This window comes from Phodopus roborovskii, unplaced genomic scaffold, assembly GCF_943737965.1.
Source record: "Phodopus roborovskii unplaced genomic scaffold, PHOROB, whole genome shotgun sequence".
Taxonomy (NCBI): domain Eukaryota; kingdom Metazoa; phylum Chordata; class Mammalia; order Rodentia; family Cricetidae; genus Phodopus; species Phodopus roborovskii.
Window position 1 is genome coordinate 2,483,630 of NW_026126447.1, and position 13,078 is coordinate 2,496,707.

Consider the following 13,078-nt stretch of genomic DNA (forward strand, 5'->3'; position numbering starts at 1 on the left):
TGTATGTACATATTCATTTAGATATTCACATATGTGCATGCAGGTTCAGATGCACATGTCTTTCTTAATCACTGTCCATCATACCTCTGAGAAACAAATATTTGTGTTTCACTGATATGGCTAGGTTGGCTGACAAATCATATGCAGGAATTCACCTGTGTTCCCCACTCACCCAAGTGCTATGATTACAGACACATTGTGTCTTAGTTTAATATGGGTGCTGGGGATCTGAACTTGGTTCTTAGTGCTTGTGCAATAAGCACTTCACTGAAATGAGCCATCATCCCAGTGTGCCTGTAACACATACACACACATACACACATACATACACACACACACACACACACACACACACACACACACACACACACACTCTTTACATCAAATCTATTTTGCCTTTTGTAGAACTCACAGACACAAACAATCCTCCTGTGTCAGCTGCTCAAATAGCTGATATTACTACAGATCTACCTCATTGTGCTTTGTTGGAAATTTGTTTTTGTTGAATTTTGTTTTGTAACCATTTTAAAGAGGAAGAAACTGAAAGATCAAAATGTTAGGAAGTTTACCAAAATGAACTAGAAAGAGAAAGGTTAGGTTTAATATGTAATGATATTAAGAACTTCTCTCTTCTACTTAAAAAATGGCTTTCAAATGTTCAAAATTGTAGCCAATCTTGCTCTGCTATTATGTGGAGACCACATTCTTCAATTTAAATTCATTTTGGTTCTGACTTACAAGATGAATTCTCTGTCTGTCTGTCTCTGTCTGTCTGTCTTTGTCTTTCCTCCTCCACTTCTCTGGGCAAATATATTATCCAAGTCATAGCTTCAAAGAGATGAAGATAATACAGTGTGCCAGAAGGAAAAAAATGACTGTATAAACATATTTTAAGTCTTTGCCTATGTTACACTTGTTAACATATCATTTGTTAAAATAAGTCACAGAGCTCAGATCATTATCAAAGGTATAAGAAAGTATGGCAGGCCCACTGGAGAGTGAGTATTTTCTGAACAATTACTTAAGCCATCACATCAATCAATACATTCTCCAGGAAAATTATACCATGTAGGGTCTCTTTGTTAGACTATGGGGGTTAGGTAAAAATGTAGCATCATGATGTCACAGAGCATCACAGAATTGTATGTTCTGTGTGTTACATCTTTCTAATTGACAAAAAAAGGAAAAAAAAATGCTGGGCCAGTTTCCCTAAGAAGCATGTTAAAAGGGTAACTAAGATGCTGCAAGCATTTTGAAAAGTGAACTGCTTCTTGTGATGTACATGCCTCATTGTCTTATTCTGTGTTGATTTTTCTTCATCTGTTTTAATTATTTTTCCTCTTCAATGTGTCCAAATGTAAACAAATGAAGAGAATGTCTGTTTCATTAACTGTTGTATTACCATTACTGATGAACTGACTGAATGCAGCAAGCACACAAAAGTGACTTTTTTAAATAAATCAAATGCAAGGTATGAAAACCCCAAATTATAAACATACTATACGTATAATACAAACTGCACCTAACTGTCTACTATCTGGATGGCTTTGTAAGGACAACAACTTTAGAAAGGATGATGATGACAATGGTGATGATGATGATAAAAACAGGTAGTAGTTTGATGTTAGTATTAGTGATAGTGAAAATGACAAAGTGTGTATGCATTTAAAAGGCCCCAACGGGGCTACAGAGGTGACTCAGATGTCAGCACTTCATGCTGCACAAGCATAAGGACCAGAGTTTGGATCTCAGCCATCAGGTCACAAGATGAGCTTCTTGCAAACACCTGAAACTCCACTTTCTAGTTCTGGCCTCTACATTTGCAGTGTTACACACATGTTCATATACTCCTGCACATAAACAAATTAGTCAAAATTAATTAATTAAAATTCATCTTTTAACTAAAACACCATGAATACCAGCCAGAGCCAAGTATACTGATGTCTTTCCAGCTGAGCAACTGTGTAGGGTCTTTTCATCTCTACGGTTTTGGGGAATTTTATCTATGTAATGGCTTAAGATTACACACTCTGCCCAAATACTTCAAGTTTCTGAGATGACCTGTGAAAATGTCTACCTCAAAATAATCAATGCCAGAATGATAGTGATGGTGATGACATTAGTTTTAGTAGTGAAGACAATAAATGTTCTTGTTGATTTTGGAGGGGAAGACACTAAATATCAGTAGATTTAAACTTCTTAATAGGTATAGCAGAAGTCTGAGGGCAGAGGGAGTGGGAGAAAGAACTTTTAGCTAAAAAGACTAAAACTGCTTCATCAAGGAATGGTTCCTGAGCAGATCATGGGCAGTACCTTTGCTGAAGAAGAGACAATAAAGCTGTGTCAGGGGACCCAAAGTAAGAAAACATATACAGGGGGAAAAGAATAACATTCAAAAATGTCTGAACACTTGCCACCCTATTTTCATAGAACCCTTTCACATTATCTAAGTATGAACAGGCTTAATGTTAATTGATCCCTATAACAATCTTGGTGGCGGTAAACAAAAAGTTGCCAGTGCTATTTCAAAAGAAGAAACAGATGTTCAAAAGCAGCCAATCATCTTTGTAGCTGGATGCAAAAAAAAAAAAAAAAAAAAAAGAAAAAAAAAAGAAAAAAGGAAATTTCATTTGAGACTCCAAAGTGGTATGACAGACACTGAAATGAGTTGGAAAAGATCATTTAGAAAATCATGTCAAAAGCAAGGAGAACTTCTTAACAGTGAACTATTAAACTATTCAATCCTCCAGGAGAATATCACATGACTTCTAAAAGAAGGCTAAAGAGGATTCTCAAGAGAAGGCATTTTGATGCTCAACTACCTGCATCTTCGAGAAGGGGAAGCCTGCTCTTGAAGGGAGAGCAGTGGTAAGGGCTTTCACAGTACTGCTCAGAGAACTTTGGTATTCCTCTTCTACGGTCAGTATAACCAGAAAATTATAAAAAGCATGGAATGGTGGGACATAACTTAAAGCCAGGGTAACAGAGGCAGGTAGATCTTTGTGTGTTTGAAGCCAGCCTGGTCTACATAGTTAATTCCATGGCAGCAAGAACAGCACACTGTGATCTTGTCTCAAAAAAAAAATAAATAAAGAAAACAACAGAGAAAATTATAGAGAATAAAATGGACTGGCCAGTCACCAAAGTTAAAGGAAAGCAGATGCAGCCATAGGAAGAATTAGCCTGTACACCCAAGGTCACCTACAAAGCCCAGAGAAAATCAAGCAAAAATTTAAAAGACAGAGAGCTGGGAAAAGCCTGAAATCTATGCCAAATTCCATGGGCTCTCTCCTGCTTGCGCCTTCCTCCACATCCTAGTTTTGCATGCTCAGAGGAGAAACTTACATCTTCTTGAACTCAGATTTCTTATGTATAAAATAGGGATGATGCTTGTACTCACAGAGAGGTGTTGGGACTAAACAAGTCTAAGTAAAGCATATAGCACATATGCAGTAAGTATGAGTTACCAAAGCTGTGTTCTATTGTATAGATTAAGGCTACCTAGTGGGATGAAAACAGCTCACAAGAGGAGCCAGAGTAAGGACTAAATTTAGAGAAAGCACGAATGAACACAGAAACATGCATGTATGTATCAAATCACTGGAATGCCTCAAAATGCGAGCTAGTCTCTGAGAAGATGTGAAAGTGTTCTTAGACAAAGAGCCAGCTGTGACATCTACTAGGATTGGGGAAGTTTAAATTGTGTTTTGACAATGCCAATCCAAGACTGCGTTGCTGCTTTTGTTACCTTTCAACCCGTTTCATCCACTGTAGCCAGACGGATTCGAACAACTGCCAAAAAGTACAGGAAGAAGTGAGTCAAAAGCGACATGAAAAATTCACACCAAACCCCACAAAAGTTCCTGTATCTTCCGCATCTCCCAAGACAGTTACAGCTCTGTTGGAGGAGCATTAGGGCACCTGGTTTCAGAGAGAGGAAGTATGAATGGTTATTAAGTGTCCCTGGAGCTCCCTGGATCAAGACTGTGTTGTGCTACAGTAAGGAAATGATGGTCCTGTTATTTCCTGATGTTTTAAGTCAAAAGAATGCCAAGACTTAACATAGGCAGCCAAAGAGAAGCTGAGACTTTGATGTTGCTAAACAAACACAGAGAATGCCAGGAGAGGATAATGATGATGCCTGGTAACTGCATCCTCAGAACTCTTCTTGGAAAGGATACTGGGCTGTACCTATCTAAATACTAATTTTTTGTAATATTCATTACTTTATTGTGTTGACATTTAGCTTTTCTCATTTCAGCTAGATTGTTTTCTTTTTAGGCCTTGATGGAGTCATCACAACATATTTGGATAAAGTTATTTGGCAGGATGTGATACAATATGACTTCACATCTGACTCATGAACCATTTTTCACACCATGAGACAAGATATATAATTGATGATACTAAACAATGATGTCATTTCCTTCAGATAAATTGACTACTCACAAGTCTTCTTTTTCCCCCATTAGACTTCACATTTTTGCAATTTGTTCCTGTCTTACCATGAACTCTTTCCCCTGTAACACTTCATATCTGCAATGGTTTTTAATTCTTATGAATCAAAAATGGGCTTTGTAAAGACAAAGGACATACTGGTATAATTCAGTGCTAATTCCTCCAACTACCACTGTAGTACCTAGTAGAGTGTAGTTACTCATTCAGTGTTGAATACATCAGTCATTACTGTTAGACTTGCCCACATTCCAGAACCAGGTGCCCTCCCATCCCTGACCCTGCCTTCAGTCATCATCACTACTAAAGGTAAATGTGACCCATTTCCACATCACCACTGTTGTTTATTTTCCCTTTGCACATTCTGCATGCCATATCCACCCCATCCTCCCTTGGGGTGCCTCTTAGTTCCACCTGATACCTGACCTCAAGGGACCCAAATTTATTCACTTTTGCAATAAAACCTAGTCTCAATAACCTTTAGGTAATGAATCCAAATGTGGCCAACCTCTTTATTACTCAAGCAAGCAAGTGCAGGGGGGCAGGGAGCAGAAAGAGATTCCTCATTCCCCATTCCCTATTTCTCTTTCTCTGGACCATTTGTTTTTGTCTGCACATTCCCCACACTGTAAATGCACTGACTGTAAGTTAAATTGATGGATCTGTAAGTTTTCTGCAAAGCCTGAGCCTGGAGCCAGATCTAGGAGGACTTGGAGAAATCAAACAAGTAGGCCAGCTACAGTGTTCACACACCCAGCATGCCCCTCTTCTTGCCTGGTGCATCTCTCTGCATCTTCCTGAAGTGCCCACTCTTAACCAAGGTGCTTACCTGACTCTCCTAATATCTGTACAGATCAATTTGTTTCTTTTCTCTTCGACCACACACAAAATTTGATTGCTGATTCTATAGTCCGATTCTCTAGCTGCTGCTGCTTTACTCTCCCTGCTCTCTAACCATTCATCTCTCATCTCTCTGGTTCTGCCTGCTGTCCTGCAGCAGCTTCTGCTCACACAGATCCATCTCAGAGAGCGTATAGAAATTCCTTCTTGTGGAGTTTGGTTTTGTAACCCTCTCTCTTTAGACTCAAATTGGCCTTAGTACAGATCAATGGTCAAAAATTGGTACACTTGATTTCCAAAATCTTACAGATCATAACACCTGCCACTTCACAAACAAATGAAACCCATGTCTATTACATCCAAACTTGTTCTGCTCTTCATTTCCAAAAGTCTTTCATGGCTATGCTTGCTCTGCACTCTGCTCTCAAGAAAGTTTTTAAGATTATACTGTAAACTTCATCTCAGGATTTTAAGTTCAATGGGTATGGTTTAAAAATCTATAAAATCTGTAACAAAAATTGGCTTTAAACTTATAACAAAAACCTTATAATCAGTGATTAACTCCGATGTGGAATATATTTTACATGTAACTTTGATTCAAATTTTGTTTAGGAAAATACATGTTAAATATCCACCATGTGGCTGTCCTCCATCTGAGCTGATGACTTCATCCAAATGTAAGCAGTCACATGGCTGGCAGCCGTCATTACTAAGGTTAAAGAAAGCAACAACACATCTTGAAAATATTTTGAATTGGTATGGATCCTTGTATGATGACAAAAATTTATGGTTATATTTCTTAGAATATATATATGTATATATACATACATATGATTTAACTCTGGTTTAGAATATATTATATATGATGATAAAATTTTAAGGTTATAAAGGTCTACTCAGATTAACAAAAGGTGACTTAGAGATTTATACCTAACTACTTAAATCTTTGTTACATGTTCACCATAGTGCTTCTAAAATATTTAGGTAAATAACAATATACATTTGATAAATCAAGGTTTATAAATTCATAAGGTCTACACAGGTTCACAGTAACATCTGTCTAGCTTGTCTTTGCTCACTTTGCTAAGATTTAGCTATTTGAATAAACTTAATCATACAAAAAACTGTGACATTATAACGTGGGTATGGTGGTACATATGTTTAATACCAGCACTTGTGAGTCAGAGGCAGAAGTGCTTCTGTGAATTCAGTGCCAGCCCAGTCTAAAAAGTAATTTCCAGTACAGGCAGCACAGTTATACAGAGAAGCCCTGTCTTGAAAAACCAAAAGAAAGAAACAAACAAAAATACTGTGATGGTTTGTAACAATATATTATAAAATGGCTAAGAAAGCTCCCAGACCCTCCATGGAAAACATTTATTGTTTACAGATTTAAAGTTTACTGCATTAATAATAGTTTATATTGATGCTAAATGATCCTCAATTAAATACCCAATGCAAACTTTTAAGGCTCAAATAGATATAAAGCTGTAAATTTTTAATCTTAAAAAACTACCAATGTACTGTAAATTATTGAAGATAATTAAGAAATTCAAGTTAATAGCCAGTCACCTTATAAATAATCAAATTCTTTAATGTGTTCTGAACTATACTTGTAGTCATACTAAGTACTTATGTAATTAATTACAGGAATAAGCTTTGTGCAATGTTTTTAAGGTTACTACTAAAACCAGGAATACTTAATAGATAGACAGTCCTCAAACTCTTCAAAGATGTGCTGAATATGGCATTTAAAATGTTTAATAAAAAATTTCCTAAAATAGATAGAACTGCCCCCTCCTAGCAATAATACTGAAGGTCTCCCAAGAGGATAAATGGAGCATAAGAACTCCACCTGAATTGTGGTAACACTAACCAATTGTTGGAACTGCCTCATGTCTCAACTGCTGTTCAACTATAGATGCTTCTGGGTCAATTGCCTACTCGGTTGGGTCAAAGCAATGTCATTTCCCCCAACTTTCTCTACTGGAAAAATCTGTCAGATCTGGTCTGACAGCCAAAGGCCATGCTGCTCTGTCTGCCATCTGAAGATTAAATGCTGCCCTATATGACAGCCAAAGACACACCATTGTCCCCAGTGAAGTTGTGGAGACCATAGGAGCCTAGAACAACCCCTCCAGGTAATGGAAAGATCTCTGTCATTTTAAATGATACCTAGGCCATTTGGATTATACTTCTATAATTTATCCCTCTCAGATCTCTGATGATATTGACTGACTAATTGTTGCTTTAAAAGCAGCAAGCATATCATCTCCTTTCTCAGGGCAACAGCTTCTTATGTAAAAGTGAAGCCTTCTCTTCAGATGTAAAAATCTTGCCTTGGGCCTCACTAGAGAGCTAACAGAGCCCCAGTAAAGAAAAACAGTTTACCTTGCTTGTTTTTCTCTGAAGGGAGAAAAACTCACAAAACAGGTTTCAAAGTAACTTTTTATTATTTCTTTACTTAAAGGAACTGCTTTACAATGACAGATCTTAGTAATCAACCACCTATGTCTCATCATAAATAATTAGATGAGAAAAAAGTTTAAAGTTTATGTACATTCTGGGCCTCTAAGAAAGTATTCTAAGGTATATAAATACAAGTTGGAACAGTCTGAGGATATGAAAGTTTAAGTAAATCGTTTCAGATTTCTTTCCCTCTGTCTGATGATTGTTATAATATGACTTCACAAGTTCAACGTTTTAGCATTAATCAATGGATGTCTGATAAGCTATTAGTCAAGCTCTAATAAGTAGTGGCTATTATTGTAATGGTCACAAAATTGAGATTTTACATTTGTTTTGGTTGTTTTCTATGTAGAGACTTAAAATGCTTCTCATTGTACTAAAAACAAATCTGTCTAATCTATATATCTAGCCCTGAAGAAAGAGCTTAATTCTTCTAGCCCTGAGTCTTTTTTGGGGGTCCCTAAGCTTCTACTGTGACTCAAAGGCATAAGTCTACTGCGTTTTTTGCAATGTGGATTTCACTAAAGATTACAAACAGAGCTAATGCTAACATACCTAAAACTTTTACCTTATTTTGTAAACTCAAAAAAAAAAAAAAAAAAAGTTTCTTATATGCTCCAGGAAATCGACTTGGATCTCTCTCTCACAGGTAAAATGGATTCCAGATGAGTTCCCTTGTCAATCAGTTACCTACGTTTTCCTGCCTACTGTCTATTCATGAGGGTAGGATGTACACCCTCATATCCTGGTCTTACAACTCCCCTGCCCCATTACCTGAGACCATGGGCCTCAACGTTTCAAATGTACACCTAAGAAAAAAACACATTTCCCTAAACCCCTTAACTTTACTTTCTGTAGATCTGTTATAGTAGATTTCCAGTCAATTAAAGGCTGCAAAGTGCTTCAATCAGCCTCCATTTCCCTAGCCAGAAATGATCCCATAGAGCCTGGACAGCAAAGGATACAGCCTGCTCTTCTTGGACTTTGCCAGCATCCCTGCTTGTTGGGGTCCCCAAAGATGTTTATGCCCCTGAGAAACAGAAAGCAGTCTAAAATGCATTGTACCTTCATTCCTACCTTACCAGTCACCCCTTCCTGTTTGCTTACCTTTTATAATAAACAAAAGTGAGAAATGATAGAATAGCCTACATTACAGAACCAGGAGCCCCCCCCCCCATTCCCATTCCACCTTCAATAATCATAAGACAACTCATTTCCTCATTACAACTGTCTAATATTTTCCCTATGCACTTGCTCAATATCCCCCTTACAAAGTCCCCAGGCCAGGTAGCATGATCTCAGTCTCTCCTTTATCCCTGCTCAGAGGCCACCTTTTAACCCCTCCCCCAGTAAGTCTCTTGTGTGAGGTCTATTATGTGGTAAAATTTTTGTAGCATTCCTTGCATACCTTTTTGCCATAAAATCCTTACAATCATTTTTCCTCAGTAAGTTTAAAAGCATTGATTATAGTGTTAATTCTTTTATTTTTACTTTTTTGATTCTGTTCTGTATTTTTTTTAACCAATAGCCAATTCCTATAATAAACACATGTCTTAAAATAATCAGTAAAAACATATTCCCCATTATGTTTTAAACATCACTTTACAGAGCCCTGGCATTTAGTGGGTAGCTGAAATTTTCCAAGCCTTGGTTTATAGTTGGAGAAACTGAGTCTCAGAGAGTGGGTACAATGTATAGTTGGAAAACTCCAGCAGACACTTGTCTCTAAGCTCAGTGCTCTTTCTGCTGCACTCAGCTGGCCAAACCACCCGGTGATTCTGTGTAACTGATTGTTTTTGCAGATTCATGCTACTGGGAATTGCCTGGTGAGACTGTCATCGGGTGTAAATGAAAAGTGAAGAGAAGCCTGGAAGAAGCTTCTGCTCTGGCATTAATGAACAGGCAGGAGAATCTCAGCCTAATGTTGCATGAAGTTTGAGGAAAGATCAATAATCTTCAAATCAAAACAGATCTTCATCCTCTTGGTTGCACTAGACCCGTGCTCCCCATCCCCTCCAGGCAGCCAGTGGACTCTGAAGTGTGTTATTCAGAGCAGTATTTGAGGCTGTTATGAAACATCTTTATGCAGTATGAGCCTGAGCAGAAGCTCTGAGCACAGGCATAGGGTACTATGCTTTCTACCTGAAATGGCTCCCCTTAGTCCACCCTGTGTATTTGTTTTGCAAGCAGTGACACTATTTTAGGAGGCTGTGGAACTACGAGGAAGTGGGACCTAAGTAGCAGAAGTAGGTCCCTAGCAGGTCATATCCAGCCTTTAGCTTCTGCCAGTATTTCATGATCCAACAGAATGTAAATAGATCTCCCCCCTCACATGTTTACATAGCTAGAATGTTCCATCCAAGACCACAGGACCAAACAAATATGGACTGAACCATCTGAAACTATGAACAGAAATAAATCTTGTCTCCGTTATTTCTGTAAGTTATTGTGGTCAAGTGGGGGAAAAAAGGATTCCTGTTGCTCTCTTTCTCTGTTCTACCCAGATGGCTGAAGAACCTTGTCACACCATATAAATGATTATTTTTATGGACTCACACTACTACCTGGTAAGATTGTCATTGGGTGTAAATGAAAAACAGAAAGACAGAAGAGGGTAACCAATATTGTTTTCAATATGTCAGCAGTGAGTTTAGAGCATACACAGTTCTCTCTTGTGGTGGACAATAACCCAACAAGGTCTTTGTTACAGTTCTTTAGCAGATGAAGATGCATTGCTAGAGGCTAGCTCAGTTGGGGTGTCAGTATGTGGGGTCAAGAGTCAAATCACATTCATGCATAATTTTTTGTGCACTGAGACTGTGTGTTCCTAAGAATAGAGACCATTTGGATTCCACCTATACTTCCCACAAGCCCTGCCTCCTGTGCACTACAGATATTTGAAATTCCAGTGGCAAAACCACATTGCTTGCATCACACTTTCAGCTATAAGTTGCTGAGAAAGTCACTTCATGCTTCTTGAATTCTACTTACCATGTCTATCAGAATAGGATAATACCAGCTCCTCATAAAATTGGTTGTAACATGAAATGAGAAAGTAGTATAATATATAAAATGAACTAGGTGCCCAGTCAAATAAAATAAAAATGCTATTTTCATAGGATCATCTGCACTTGAAGGAACATATTGATGATTTGAAGTTTATAAATGTCTGAAACATAATCATGTCAAAACAAATCTACAATGAATAAGGGGAACTAAATCTGCTTATTAGCACTTATCAACAGCTAACTTACACAGTTACATAGTTTCTCCATATACAGATACTGACTCTTACCAATAAAATAACAATTCTGATGATGGTGTCATACATCTGCATGGCATACTGAAGCTTTGGAGTGTATTCATTTAGTTATACTAGAAAATAATAAGAGGAGAGAAACTAAAATAAAGATACAGATGTGGAGTTAAAAGGGTCATAAATGAATGTGGGCTCTGGGTTAGAGTTTCCCTCTCTACAGAGTCTCTGGCTTGATACTACTAGCTCTTCTCCATAGTTCTTAACCATGGAGAGCATTGTTAGATCTACCAGATACTGTCCACTGTTCTTTAGACAAATCAAGTACTTGTCCATGGCACACAAGGATGGCATTTTTTATGGCTAGGTCTATAATTATCCTAACCATTCCTCTGTAGAGTTCTCAACCTCTCTAACACTTCAAATCTCCCACCTCCACCTTACCAAATATTCCATATGCTTTTCAGATCTTGAATCAGACTTCTGCTACTCAGAGAACTTCTTGCTAATCCTCTGGACTGGTAGATCCTGTTAAATGACCTATAGCAGCTGAATCTCCTTTTATTACATAGACTCATTCAATATCTTCTTCTCCACAGACAGCAAACAGCTGGAGAATCAAAGAAGGTGGTTACGAAACCATGATAGTATCAAATGCAATATAAGATGTTTATAGTCTTCGTTTTCTTAGCTTCAGTGTTCTCAAGGTAAAAGAATGCTTACATCATTAAGTCTCCCTGCCAGATAGGACTGGGATAGACATAAAAGGATGTATAAGTCTATTTTGAAGGACCAATTGCTGCACAAATAGCAAAGTTCGTTGTTTTATGTTTGAAAAGGTAAACTAACTAGGCAGTCAAAAGAAAACAATTGAGAAAAATGTATCATTATTTGAACAAGTAAGTAAAATGCCAAATTCTTGCAAGTGGCGTCCTCTATGTCTATTTCTCTCTCTTTTCTATCATCCATCTACAACCCATCATCTATTTATCTATGTTCGTATCCACCTACATATAATCTCATCATTACCATTTAGTATTGACTGCACTTAACATTTTTCCTACAAACACCTTTCCTTAATTGCTAAATTCTTGTGGACTGAAGAGAAATGAAATACATAAAATTCTGAGTCATCTATGGTCAAATCATTAAAAAATTATTTACCAATTATACTTAATGGGCAGGGCATTTTAGAGTGATTTGAATAAATTCCCTGAAACCATTTGTCTTTTTTGTTCCATTACTGTAACCTCCTTTCTCTAACACAATGCCACACTGAACAAAAAAAAAAAATTTAATCAAATAGTACCCAAACGCTGAAAATATTGTAGGTATGTTAACTCAGAAATCAAGAAACAACTGCCCAAGAGTTTGAAAATTGACTGAAAATATTACTTTCTCTTTTGTATCTGAATGTGCAGGCAAAACCAACTGTTAATTATACATGTAGTTAATGTTAAGCATCTGCTAGATACCAGGCTCTGAACACAGAAATCTGTTTAATTATATATGGCTTGGTAACTTCATTTGTGAAAATAATATAAATAGATCATATAGATCATATCTTCCCCTCTTTTCTCAGTTGAATTCCTGAATTCCCTTCCAATTTTATGTCATCTTTTATAATAATTTTTATACTCAACTTTGTAAAAGTGATGCCAATGTATGTATGGATGTAGTTTTATCCATTGCAAAATTAATCAACCTATCATGGACCACATTGGTATAGAAAAATTATAGAAACATTAATCTTATTTTTAGTGGACTTTTATTCTAGCAAAGGATGAACTTCAACTTAAATACTATAATAGAAAACACTGAGTAGGGTCTTAATAGGAATAGGGTCTGGTGATCACCCTATTCCTTCTGAAGAAGAAACAGTTGGACTAACAATTATTTTGGCCTTATACAGGAGCTATATTTTTTCTTTTTTACTATTTTTTTGACAAGAAAAAAATGACTTACATCTTAGAAAGATGTATGTACTATGTTCATAGAACAAAGGAACTCAAGACATGGGACAGTGTTGAAGCCACTGATATTGACCAGTAGTCAAGT

General features: G+C 37.1%; 1 protein-coding gene across 3 annotated transcripts in view; it reads right to left on the bottom strand.

The window, feature by feature from the left end:
- Astn2 (astrotactin 2) overlaps positions 1-13,078 on the bottom strand; it is a 951,602-nt gene that overhangs the window by 692,575 nt on the left and 245,949 nt on the right. The window lies entirely within an intron of this gene.